This window comes from Sceloporus undulatus, chromosome 2 (assembly GCF_019175285.1).
Source record: "Sceloporus undulatus isolate JIND9_A2432 ecotype Alabama chromosome 2, SceUnd_v1.1, whole genome shotgun sequence".
NCBI classification, from domain to species: Eukaryota; Metazoa; Chordata; class Lepidosauria; order Squamata; family Phrynosomatidae; genus Sceloporus; species Sceloporus undulatus.
Window position 1 is genome coordinate 257,969,644 of NC_056523.1, and position 14,428 is coordinate 257,984,071.

Here is a 14,428-nt window from a genome sequence, read left to right on the forward strand (position 1 = left end):
CTGGAAACCAGGGTTTGCATCCCTGATCAGCCATGGAAAGTCAGTGGGTGACCTTGGGCAAGTCATACTCTTAGGTCACTGTAATTTGGAAGACACACAACAACAAGCCTGTATCCTTATCCTTTAGAGTGCAAATCATATGTAAATCTGCATCCTTCCCCCCCCTCTCTTTTTGTTGATGAAATTCTTCCTCTTGCATAATATTTAAGTAACCACTAACTGTCATTCCCACTTAGCAGAGATGAGGATGACTTCATTTTGCTGGTGATGCTAGGCTATTACCAATCATAGAAGACTATAATGTGCTTGAATGGTGGGAAACAACTATCAGAGGTTGGGGGGGCTCATTGTTCTCTCAGGAGACCTTGGAGGACCAAAGCCCCCTCCATCCTCCCAGTGCTCTCTAAACCCTTTAGGGATGATGGGGAACCATTTTTGGGGAGAAGTATCAAATGATACCACCATCCACTTGTAACCTTCCCTTGTTTTTCCATCTCTGTTGCTTGTTGACTTAAGGTGATTCAATTAATTCCATAGGGTTTCTTTAGGCAAGGAATACTCAAAAGTGGTTTTACTAGTTCTTTCTGAATTAAAACAACTGGCATTTTTGGGTAGTCTCCCATTCAAGTACTAACCAGGGCGGGCCCTGCTTAGCTTGCAAAATCAGATGGGATACTGTACCACTAGAATATTTAGGCTATTTTTACATCTGTCCTTTTTAATTACTGTGGAAAATCTGTTCAGGAGAGGGAAAAGGCAAGAGCCTTCTGAGTGTTAGCATAAGGAACTTTCTGTCTGGAAATGTCCTTACAGAGTGGGATGTGGAGAATCCAGTCTTGCTGCAAGGGTTGGGACTTGACTGGGCAGTGTACATTGGCACACAATATCTGGAACTGCTAAAGTTAAATAGTTGCCATTCTCTGCATGCCAGTTTTGTATGGCTGCAGTCACACAAGCTTCTGGGTCTGTCAACACAAGCTCAGTCTGGCCTCATACTTTTCCTCTCCAGCTTTACAAGCAAGACCGTATGGCTGCATTTGATGTTAGTGAACAGAAATGCCCCATATGCACACATGAGTCGGAAATTTAGTGTTTTATTTCACTCTGCTGAAGTTGTAATTTAACTTGTCAGGTTTTTGGCTGAAGGAGAAAACCAGCAAACCTGAAACAAACTCCAGAAGGATGTTTTAGTCAAGCAAAGGATGATTATTAAGGCTGTTTCTTCACAGATTTTTTTTTGTGTGGAAAGAATCTTTTCCCTCCAAGTCCCTCACAATTTAAACAAAATATAAGCAGGTTGGCTGCTAAAACATCATGGAAATAACTGTTAAAACAGCATGAAAATAGTTTTCCCATGAACAGTTTTCTCTAACCTATTTGTTAGAAAACAGTATCTATCTGCTGCTGATACAATCATGTTTATTGCAGTCATGTCAACATGCCCATTTTTTCCAGCTCTATTTGGTATAGTCATGCTGCTTTTTGGTTATTTTCTGTTTATTCCTAAATTTTATTTAGGTGTATTCTGGAACTACTTAAAAATCTGGGGGGGGGAGTTCAAAAAGGATTATGTGCTCATGTAATGATTGTTTCCTTATCCTGATGGCTGGCTTTCTTAGAAAAGATACTTTATCCTGGTGTGCTTGGCCATTTCTTGGAAACTGAATTAGGAAATATGATGCAGACATTAAGTTTTTCCCACAAGACAATGGCTGGCTTTGTTGTGGAGAGGGAAACAGCTGCACTGGGTAACCTGATGTCCTAGGTGACATCTTACATGCACATGGCCACTTAAAAGAGCAATTCAGGATGGGAAATATCCAAGCCCTCCAAATTTTATTGGAGTCGCAGCATCATTTGGTTATGCTACCTAGAGCTGATGGGAGTTTCAATCTAACCAGAGCTTGCAAAAGTTAATATTGGGACCACAACTCTCAGAATGCTCCAACCAGCACAGAAACTGACCATTCTGGCTGAGGAATCCTTGGGATTTTAGTCCAAAATGGCAATGTTTCCTAGTTATGTGTTCAGAACCACTTGCTTGGAGGGTCAAGTGTTCTTTGCTCCTGCTGTACATCTCTATTAAAAAGTAAACTCTATCAAGTTTAGTGGTGCTTATTGCTAGGTAAGCAGGTATCCAATTTCTGCCCAGATTGCTACATCTCCATTCAGAGAAAGTTATGAAAGGTTTTACTGCTGAGTTCATGGAACCTAGCAAAGTGTGTGTGCATAAACTGCACAAACTCACACAACAGCTTTGATTCTTTAATTAAATTCATTGTTCTTTACTTTTATACTGCAACCATTCTTCAAGGCAATTTCTGCTCCAAAGGGGGGAAAAAAAGGAAAACTCTCTTGTGTTCCCAGGCAGTTCTTTCATAGCTCTCTTTACCATTTCTAGGCCCGTTACAGACCGCCCAAAAGGGGCGGTCTCGGGCCGCTGCCGGTTGCAGCACGGAGGAGTCACAGCAGCCAAACCATGGGACTCCTCCGTGCTGCAAAGAAGGAGCGCGAAAATCTCATTCCTTCTGGCAACCCGGAAGAGATACTGCAAGTGCCAAAGTGCGCACTCGCGGCGTCACTTATGCCGCGTGACGTGTGGACGCAGAGTGTCCATTACGTCAAAATGGCGGGGGGCGTGTGGAACGGCCACCACCATTTGTTACGGACTCTGTCCGTAACAGGGTAAGGGGCGTCCAGAAGAGACGCCCCTTTTTCAAACTGGGACATCCTGAGGAAGTCCAAAATGGCGGTTTGTAACCCGCCCTAGTCTTCTTATTTCTTGGCTGCAGTCTCTGTTCTGATCCATTTTTGAGGAAAGCTATAGAAAATCTTTAATTACATCCATTTTCTCATTCTCTAGGTTGGATTTATGTAGATCCGCAGTGGTCATTATTTTGTGTTTTCTTTATTTCAACAGCAAGCCTGCCTTTGTACTGTCTTCTTTGACCTTCCTTAGTAATTGTTCCAAGTCTATGTTTTCCCCTATGGTGTCATCCACATATCTTAGATTGTTGGTATTTCTTCCTCCCATCTTCACTCCTCCTTCTTCTGTATCTATACCTGCTCTTTGTATGATATTTTCTACATACAAGTTGAACAAGTAGGGTCAGGTATCCTTGCCTGACCCCTTTGCCGATTGGGAACTATTCTGTTTCTCCATAGTCTGTTCTAAAAGTAGCCTCTTCTCCTAAGTATAGATTATTCATCATGACTGTCTTTAAGAGTATTCCTTAGTGTTTTGTGGTCCATGCAGTCAAATGTTTTGCTATAGTCTATAGAGCACATGCTGATCCCCCCCACCCCCGAAATACCTTGGTGCGTTCCATTAACCATTGTATACTTGGTACCTAGTACATCTGCTGAATCCTGCTTGAACCTCTGGGATCTCTCTCTGTGTATGTGATTGGAGTCTATGCTGCATAATTTTGTGTATAATTTTACTTGAGTGGGAAATTAATACAAAGGCCCGTTACAAACAGGCACCCTAGCATGGACTCAGTCCGTACTAGGGTTAGAAAGGGGCATCTCTTCCAGATGCCCCTAACCCTAGTATGGACTGAGTCCATACAAAATGGTGGCGACCATTCCACACAGCCGCCGCCATCTTGACGTAGTGGACGTGCTGCATCCGCACGTCACGCCCCAGAAATGATGCCGCGAGTGCATGCTTCGGCACTTGTGACGTCTCTTCCGGGGCGCAGGAAGGAGCATGATTTTCATGCTCCTTCTTTGCAGCATCCGAGAACCACACCGTTTGGCTGCTGTGGTTCCCGGATGTTGTAACCGGCGGTGGCAGCAGACCGCCGCTTTTCGGCGGTCTGTAACCTGCCTATGGTTCTATAATTGTTGCAGTCTTTTGCGACTCTTTTTTGTGGATGGGATGTGTATTGATAATTTCTGCTCTGTTGGCCACCATTTCATTTCCCATATTTGTTGGCATATTTTAGTTATCACTAAGAGTTGATTTTTGTCTGTGTGGATTGCATCAGTTCAGTTGGAATATCGTTTGTTCCTGGTGATTTATTCTTTCCAACTTCTCTTGTTGAAGCTTCCATCTTGTTTTTTGGAATTTGGGGTTCATCTCCGTATAGTTTATCCTTCCATGTGTCATTTGTTTTTTCACCTCTTTTATATAGCTTTTCTGTATATTGCATCCAACATCTTTTTATTATTTTAAAATAATAAAGGAGGGTTTGTTCTTGTGTGCCTTTGTTTCCAACTTACGATGACCCTAAGGCAAATCCACCATGGGGCTTTCTTGGCAAGTTTCTTTAAAGGGGCTTTGCCATTGCCATCCTCTGAGGCTGAGAGTGTAACTTGCCCAGGCTCAGCCAGTGGGTTTCATGATCGAGTGGGGATTCTAACCCTCTTCTTCAGAGTCATAGTCAAAATATGAGATCTAGTGTTTCCATTTTTAGGCTTTGCATATTTTCACCTGAATCCTGTTGAGGCTTTGTGCCTTTTTAACTGGATTTATATCTGAAGGAATTAAAATTGTGCAGTAGCATAATGTCCATATCCAGTAAAGTGATGCTGTTAAATTACTGTGTAATAGAGCTGGCATCACTGTGCAATGTACATCAGTGGACAATGCATTTTAGCATATAATGATGAACAATGCAGAATCAGTGCCTAATGCACACCAACACACAATGCACATCAGTGCCTTGATGCATAATGTGCATTATCTTGTCCTCTCACACTCTTCTCGGTGTCCTGTAATGCATTTCTGCAATTTAATCAAGGGTTTTTTAAGCACCTCTGATACAAAACTAGTATACATAAAGTTACATAATGTAACAGGCTTTACAGGATTCCAGCAACTAATTATAAGATGTAGTAGTAAGTTGGGCTTCTATAGTCAGATCCAGCACCCAAAAGATGACTTGAGTCATAGAAAATGGTGTCCAAGAAATTAGAAACAAAGTCTTTGAACAAGCTGGTTATTTCAAAATAATATTTTTTCTTTCTCTGTCTCTGTCTCATTCACTCCTGACATTTTCTTTTATCAGAGCACTGCAGTTGTTAAATACACAAATCCTTGGGGTTAACCCTAAATATTTCCTTTGCTAGAACAGCATTTACAACTTCTGTACATTTTGTGAATCATCACAAAATACAAACTTGGTTTGCAGTAGCAGAGCTTCAGAAATCAGCAACTGCCAACATCCCACAACCCTTTTTGAACTAATAAAGTCCAGATGGAGTGACAAAAAGAAGAATAAGAAGACAGTCCACCATTCTTTGCAGTGACCAGGATCACATTTCAAAAGCACAAAGGGGTGGGGTGGGGTGGGGTGGAGAATCAAAGCTTTTCCGGCAAAACTCTACTTCTAACTTAACAGTTTCATTGTGTGTTACAGCTTTTAACCCCCATAGTGGCGTCAGAATTACAGATTTCAGTTTTTAAAAATCAACCATTTATTTTCCAAGTGTTTCTGTTGATTCAATTTTCAGTCTTCTGACATGAGAAGGAAACAGAAGTAACTGTATACTAGCAGATAATCTAATTTTCTTACATAAGGACTGTTTTGGCACCAGCCTGTTTGACTATAGCATTGCTGTCTCAAAATTTGCTTTTTAGTCTAGCTTCTGCTGGAAAGCAATTAAAGCAAAGGATATCTTACAATGGCAGTGCTTTCCAAATACTTCTAGTGGAGTGAGGTGGGGGTTCAGTCCTTCTCTTCTAACTCGGGGTTGAAAATACAGTATACTTTAGAGATTGCAGCAGGTTTTTTTAGTCACAGGGCATACAAATCCACAGCTTGCTTTGAGTGCTAGATCTGCTCTGTCCTGTTCTTCTTATGCTTCAGCAAACAAACAAAACAAAGAAATTAATGTTTATTCATTAATATTTTAAAATCAATTGCACAACTACTCAGGAGACTAGAGACTGGGGATGCTAGTGATGATATAGGAACTAGCCAATAGTGCCTATCACAGCTGCCATTTTGCCAATGCAGTGGAACTTTGCAGAACTGGCTTGTACATTCCCTGCAATTACTTGTAAATATCAGTATTTACACATCCTTCCAGTTAAAGAAGATGCCTTCAGACCATCTTATCCTGAAACACTAAGCCCTGTGGAAAAGGTTCAGGGTTGGGTTCTTTAGTTATTGTTGTTAGTGGTGGAGTTGGATAGTGCTGTATTGACTCTGTACTGTTATTATATGTTACAAGTGTCTTCACCCAATACGATTGTTTTAAATTAGTTATATTTTAATAGGATATATAATTTAATGGCTTAAAAACTTTTAAAAACCCCAACATCATCGGGTTTTTAGCTGGATTTTTTAAAATCTATATTCAGGGCAGTCAGATCCCATACTGGGAAAGAGGCAGAGTATTAATTAAATAAAGGCAAAAATCCATACTTCTCACACTACAGATTTGGTGAAGTGGTATTAAATATTAATGGCAGAAAACAAAGCCAGGGATGGGGAACATATAAACCTTCAGATATGGACTATAATTCCTATTAGTCCTAAACTGTGTAGGATGTGGTGAGGGATTATTGGAGCTAAAATCCACAAACATCTCAGGAGCTACACTTTCCACAGCCCTAATTTAAGTTCTCTCCTTTTAAAAGTAGTAATGTTTCTCCTCATATGAGGATAGTTTGGTTAATAGTACAGGCATGATAAATCTGAGTGTTTGTATCCACAAAGCATTTGAAGATGTGGTAGTCATAGAGCCTCTCCAGACAAGAAAAGGCTCTCTGAAATTCATAGGTTTTATTCCTTTACAAACAGTTTTTATTTTGGAGACCTACATGATATTGTCTTATCCCAAAGTATTTACTGGAAACTCCTGGCATTGCCAGGGGCTTTTCATTTCTATTCCCCAGGTCACTCTAAATTAACTCAATATCTTCTGAAATGAAATATATCTCTACTTGGCTGTCTGTTTGTAAGTATCCCAGAACTAGATAAGATGTCTGCAATACATAGACACAGCTATTGTTTCCAGGACACTGATTTAATAGAGATCAAGCAAGGGAAAGAGGAATGTTTCATGCAAACAAAACAAGCCTAATGTTTAACTTGTACAGGTTGAATCTCCCTTATATGGAATTCGTGGAATTCTGCAATCCAAAATCGTCCACATGAGTGGCTGTGATAATGACATCTATGCTTTCTGATGGTTCAGTGTACATACACTTTGCTTCATACACAATATTATTAAAAATATTGTGTACAAAATTACCTATGCATATAAGTTTCATACAAAACATCAATGAGCCTCATGTTTAGACTCAAGTCCCATCTCCAAGATATCTCATATGTATATACGAATATTTAAAACATCTGAAAAAAATCCAAAACACTTCTAGTCCCAAGCATTTCAGATAAGGGAGACTCAACCCGTATAATATTTCTAATACACTTTAGCATTTTGAGTATAACTCCTGGATAATAAAAAAGGCACAGTGGAAATGGCTGAAAATCAATTCCTGAAATGTTTTATGAGTCTAGATGTGACCTGTGATCAGTGGGATGGAGTGGGGAAGAACACAAACCGAGTGAGTGAGGAAAACCCAAACTAGTTCAAGAAAGAATTTGGATGCAGAATTGGAAATACACAAGGAAAATAAAAGCAAAAAGGAACTGCAAAGGCTCACTACTTCCAAACTTTTTTTCCCTTGCAGAAGACTTAGTCCAAATATTACAGTCCATGATTCTATAACATCCTCTCAGACGTCTTCCTAGGAGAGCGGCTCCCAGAAAACGGTTCCAAAAGAAGTCTTATTTAACAGATGATTCATCCTGCCATTGAAAATGAATTACATAAATTTGCCATAAATTCCAGTTAGAGTGCTGACTAACCACGTTTCTTTTTGCCTTGGATTATTTCTATAGACAAATATCTTAAAACTCCCAGACTCACTCCTCAGTTTCATTTCTCAAAATATGTTAACACTGGTCTCCAAAATGAAAGCCATTAAAAAAAAAACCTTCATAAAATGTCAAATTGCACTTGGCAAAGAAAGACAGTAAATAAAGCTCAGGAAGAAAAGCAACATAAGGTTACAGTACTGTATTAATATCCAAGTCACAAGGAAAGGCATTCCACATCCTTCGAGCCTCAAGAATCTCTCCAGCTAACTCTCCTCCTCCCCTTGGCCTCTTTTTAAATGTATGTCCCATTAGACCATATGATAATGAATTAGATATTTAATTATGCCTCCACTAAGGAGCAAGGCCTTTGGTTATTTAATGCCAATTAAGACAAATGCTATTTAAGAATAAGGGGTCCTTTAATGTTGTAGCAATCAGCTGTTTTGCAGTGAGTGGTGTTTTGGTCTGCTGCCATCTTTCCATGTCTCCAAGTATGGATAGATACACAATGGCCTTTGGATGGGTTATTAATGTACAAACAGGCATATTTATTTTCTTCCCTGTGTTGACTAAGAATGTAGCTACAATTAAGAGAATGGTTCTGCTCCTTGGCTTTTATGATTGTGCTTAAAACAATATTCAACCATCACCTTCATCTTTTTACCTCAAAGTGGATTCCAGTATATATTTAATTATCCTGATGCTCCCCTGGAATTCCAGGAGAGAAACAGAAAATAGAAAGCAAGCAAGAAGAGAGAAAGTAGTAGGATATGCAAGTCCCAGTTGGGAGTCAAAGAGGGAAGCAATGAAGCAGAAGCTGCCTAGTATGTCAACACTTAGGTGAATATCATTGACTCAGTAGGTCTATTCTAGGTGGGATTTGCAGTAGGATTTAGCCCCATGTCTTCTCAGGGAACCAGCAAGAGAACATTGAGATTTTATTCTCTGTTGTGAAAGCAGATATGGTAGGATTATCTTGGTCAAGAAATACTCTTAAGGTGATTTTGTCTTCCTCTGAAATAGTATAGCCTACAGCACCTGACATTCATTGGTAGTCTCCCATCCAAGTATTAACCAGGACTGATCCTACTTGGGGTTCATCTGCACTGCAGAAATAATGCAGTTTGACACTGCTTTGTTATGGCTCCTATGGAATCTTGGGATTTGTAGTTTGTTGCAACACCAGAGCATTCTGACAGAGGCAGCTAAATATCTCACAAAACTATGAATCCCAGAATGCCATTTTATTGAACCCTGGCAGTTAAAGTGGTGTCAAACTGCATTACTTCTGCAGTGCAGATGCAGCTTTAGTTTACAAGATTATGTGAGATCTGGTATCTTTTGAGTATGTAGACCTACTTCTACATTACTGAGTTTTCTTAAGCCAGTCTTATCCATTAGGAGGTAATGGCTTAGAAGGTACAGTGCTTTGCAAAATTGTTTTGTTTTTTTCTTCTTCAGTTTTTGCTGTCTTTACAACAATGAATTCAACTGACATTGTTACCATTGTTACTGTGGCACAACATTTAAATAAACAAAAGCAAGGCAACACTTGTTGATAGCATAATCCCAGGGAAGTGAATATTTCCACAAGGTACTGTTATCATATTTCTTGTAATTCATTCTTTTTGGTGGTAACTACAGTACAATCAAACACAGGGGCCAGCATGGCATAGTGGTTTGAGCATCGGGACTACAACTTTTGAGAACAGGGGTTGAATCCATTCTCAGCTATGGAAACCCACCAGGTGGGTTTCTCAGTCTCAGAGAGAGCAAAACCCATTCTGAACAACTTCTGACCAAAAAGAAAGAAAAAAGAAAGAAAGAGAAAAAAAAGTGATAGGCCCACCATATGTTGGAAACAACTTGAAGGCACACAACAAACCATCAAACACTATTGCTTCCCCGATTAATAAGGACTAATAAGTGTCCCTTTCTTTGCAAAAAAAGGGGAAGGACATGTCCAGTTATTTGTTGAAGAGCTGTCATCCCCAACTGAAAAATGACCCCAATATTTCCTTTACTCTTTCTTTAAACCATCATTGAGAATATGTGGCACATCTATAGATTGCAATGACGATGGGTTTTTTTTGGCAAGATTTGTTCAGAGAGGGTTTGCCTTTGCTTTCCCTTGAGGATGAGAGCGTGACTTGCCCAAGGCCACTCAGTGGGTTTCCATGGCTGAACAGGGATTTGCGTCATACTCTCGAGACATAGTCCAATGATCAAACCACTACAACTGCTGGCTCCCAACTTTCTATTACTTCACACTTGATGAGAGACATGGATACAGCAGTGAAGACAGACAATTACTGTGCAACATCATGTAGAATATGAGGAACTAAGTAGACAAAACACTGGATCAAATATATATTTTTATTTAAAAAATAATAAGTCTCAAATATAGCACTGGAATCCACATAGCAGCAACCAAAAAAAGGCACAAGAGTGTAGAAACAACAAAGATATAATTGAATGTCTTCAAAGCAATCTTTGACAGAAATTTGGAGCACTGGAACATATGATAATTCAGATTACATAAATTACAGCATGCCAACTTTCCTGAAGGTTGAGAGAAGGACAAAAGATAAAAACTGGCATACTATATACTATAATTTCTGTAATATGAACAGTTACATCTTATCTGCACCCACCAGTAAATCTTTATCATGGAACTTAATGAAGGCCACAAAGCAATACTTTGTGGATAGATAATTTGGAGCTTTTGGATTTCAGAGGGATGTGTGCCCTTGAAATGAAACATAAGCAACTGCAATTTGTGATGCCCAGAAATACTGATGACCAAATGTGCACAATACAAAGTTCATGACCAAATGAATTTTCAGTGTGTGGTGAAAGATCATGTACTCATACAAATGAAGGCATCAGATCTCTGTGTGAGCTTTAGTACACAGACAAATCACACATGCTGATCTTGCTTACTTTCCATGCAGAGGGTATCTCCCTGCAGAAATTCCTGTGTGCCCAATCCATTAATTAATGATAATTCCAAGTTTCTCTTATAACTTCCATATCTGCACAGCATTAGTGACTGGGGCACTAGCATAATGGCTAAATGTATTATCAAATCAATGCAGAGGTCAACTTATATTGGTATGAGGCAGTGCCATGAGATGTGATGCTTGATGTAAATTTGACAAACTGCTTAAGAACTGCCTCTGAGAATTTCAAAAATCAAAACATCTTTTTTTAAAAATTAGTGTATAAATTCCCACATACCCAGTGTAATAAAAGGTATATAAGTACATAATTCAAAAGAAGGATCCCATAATAGCATTTTAACTATCCAGCTCAACAATAACAGGAACTTTTGTGTGTGGAAAAGATGTTATTTTCAATATTTTCATTAAGTGTGGCATAGTTAAATTAAGAATATTCTTTAAGTTTTCATATTCTTTTCATGCTCATTAGCATTACACATAAACTCTCAAAAATAGCTTGTTTTATTTAACACATTTAGAGAATTATGGAAAGGAATTATGCTCTTATAAGAACTGAAGTGAAAATAATGTAAAATACCAGCGTAACAATGATCTCCAGTTTAAACAATGCATAAAAATAGAGCTGAATTCTGTACATACAGTGTATTTTTAGTATTTCCACATCTGTGACATATTTTTATTCTGGAATGACTCAGTGGAAGTCAAGGTTTCAGTTCCATTAGATGATGCTGAAGAACCTTTGGAGTGCAAGCCAATTTATTGCACTGTAGTAAACAGGTGTCCACTGTTCTGTGAGCAATAAACATCCACCTTTGTAGGTCTCAGTTCAGCACACACTCAGCAGCTTCCCTGATCAGCGAGGCAGCTGTGTCCAGCTCCTGTTCCGTTTGCTCTACTGTTACTACAACCCGAATGCTGGTAGGGGAAAAAACGGTCAATTCATTCTTGTTACTGCACAACAAAGATTCTTTCAAATATGCATACTGGTGAAGGCAGATCTGGTTATGTTGATGTCATATAATGAAGACATATTACTGATGTACTGGAATATGTGCTGTCAATGAAATTATTTGGAAACTTCTGTTGGTGCAGAATACTGCAGCCATAATTTCGACCAGCTCCAAGGGTCATATTGTGTGACTTCTTCATAGTATCACCGTATTGGCTACTGGTTTGTTTCTGGGTACAAATCAAGGTGGTAGTTCTTACCTTAAAATGCCAAATGGCTCAGGAGTAAGTGACCTGAGGGACAGTCTCCTCTCATGTGAATTTGCCTGCTACATAAACAGTTGCTACAACTCTCTTGTGTGTACCAAGGCTGTCTGAGATATGTTTGTGGGAACACATAAAAGGGCTTCTTGTGTTAGAACTTTTGGCATCAGCAACTTTATTCTTAACAGTGTTTTTCTGATGCCTGAAGACATTACACTTTCATCATTCTCTTAATACTGTTGCTGTTGTTATCAAGTATTATCTGTTTTTCACTTGCTATTTGTATTTATTGCTTTTTATGAATTTCAAGATATGGATTATTACGATTGCAGTTCTGACATGTTTCTAAGAACATGAGTGAGATGGTTTCATATGTAGGAAATGCATATATATGCTTTGATTTAAATTTCCTGCATGGCAGGGGGTTGGACTGGATGGCCCTTGCGGTCTCTTCCAACTCTCTAATTCTATGATTCTATATCATAACAATCTTAGATATCACCTGTAACTGTCACAATGCTTGCAGAATGGTAAAGTACCAATCTACAAGACAATCAGCAAACCTTTTAAGAGAGTCTACCTATTCAAGTAGAGCAATATATTGTAATAAACAATTATCTTTATAATCCAGAGGTGCAATTGGAAATTACAGTAAGCTACTCATTCCAGTCAACATGATTAGATATACACTGGAGATCAATAGCTTTGCTCTGTTAGAAAGGTAGCAGCGCCAATACTACTACTACTACTAGTTGTTGTTGTTGTTGTTGTTATTACTATTATTATTATTGATCAGGCCATAGGCCATTTCCATACAAAGTGAATGAAATAAAAAAGTACATCGTGGAACAGAAAGGTTAATATTTACTAACCTGGGTGGTGGAAGAAATTTCTCTTCTTTCTCCAGATAGCGAGCCTGAGTTAATGCAATACCTCTGTTCATACACTGGGAGGACAAATACACACAACCAAAAATACAATGAACAATATCCAATACTATACAGATGGGTCAGCACTTATTCCTCCTCCACCAGTCCTCACTATTCCTTTCTTTAGATTAAATAAAATAGTTTACTCACATTTGCATTTAATGCTTAATCATAGCTTAGGAGTTCCAGCTCCTCTCTTCCCTCTCCTCTGCTTCTGCTTACCACTAACTATAGTTTCCAATAATGTTTGAGCACAGAGAAAACTGTGGTTGCCTAACCCCAGAGGCAGGTGAAAGGCCTTTCCTCCATCTTAACTGGTGCCACTCTGGCTTCAGAGGGAGAGAAGAAGAGACAGATACAGCTCCACTAAGCCTAGCCCAAGAGCCAGATGAAAGGTGCTCCCTCCATTCCTAATGCCACCACACTAGCCTGAAGGGAGAGAAGAACTGGCAGTATCTGCTGGACTTGATCCCCTTCATTACTGCCATTCCCTTCTTTTGCCTCATGTCTTTTTAGAGCGTAAACCTGAGGGCAGGGAATTGTCAAATTAGTAATCTGTAAGCCACTCTGAGAGCTTTTGTGGCTGAAGACTGGGGTACAAACAAACAAAATTTTACTGCAAAGCTTATCAACTGTAAGCCTTCCAGATGGACTGGACTTCATCCCGAATCTCTTATCATTGCCCATTCTAGCTTGGAGCTTCTGGAAGCTGATAGCCAAAACACCTGGAAGGCGAAATTTTGAGAACCTGTTTTACTGAAACAAGCCAACTTCCAAAAATTTATCTTAGTTTCTAATCCTCACAGAAATTGTATTAGAAGGAGAACAGCAGTGTGAGCTCATAAACCTGAGGTTTATTCACTTAATAATAAACCACTGATGATCAGCCATACCTTTTTTTACAAGTTGGCATACAATTCAGAAGCACCTTGGGCTCATTTGACTGCTCTCCCTGATTAGAACAATGCCTGAACTGGAAGCTTGTAGTTTATGCAAATAGGAACTTGCAGAATTTAACAACTGACACTACAAAGAGGACATGCAAAAACTCAAAACTTGATTCAGCTATCACCATGTGATATCTGAAAGATACAGTTAGATAGTAGACAGGGAATAATGTTCTAACAGGTCCTTTGTTGAGAAATGAGAATGACCTAATTAGGTAATCATTTTCAAACAGATATAATATTCTTCCCCTTCCTGCCCTATGCCCTACCCAGCAAGCCCTTTGGGTTCTTAAATTTTAAATACAATTCTGGAGGTATGCTCATTTTTGAAAAAGAAAGAAATAGTAAGAAAGTAAAAAAGAAAAGAAAAACAATCTGCTCTGGAATAATGAGGGGGAGGGGGAGAGGAGAACACACTAACACCAAGTAACTGCCCGATACTAGAATTGTCACAAGAGGAAATTACCACCTGCGGATTAACACTATATAGCAGAGTGTTTGCAATCTTTGGCCTGTTACAGACTGCCAAAATAAAG

At 39.1% G+C, this 14,428-nt stretch overlaps 1 long non-coding RNA gene across 1 annotated transcript in view; it reads right to left on the reverse strand.

Moving 5' to 3' along the window:
• Positions 1-10,672: 10,672 nt before the first annotated feature.
• The window catches only part of LOC121922241, a 13,757-nt gene continuing 10,001 nt past the window's right edge, over positions 10,673-14,428 (reverse strand). The window contains exons 2-3 of the long non-coding RNA XR_006102124.1: positions 12,889-12,962; positions 10,673-11,719 (exon numbers count right to left, since the gene is read on the reverse strand). This is a non-coding gene — a long non-coding RNA (uncharacterized LOC121922241). The remainder of the gene's footprint in view (positions 11,720-12,888; positions 12,963-14,428) is intronic.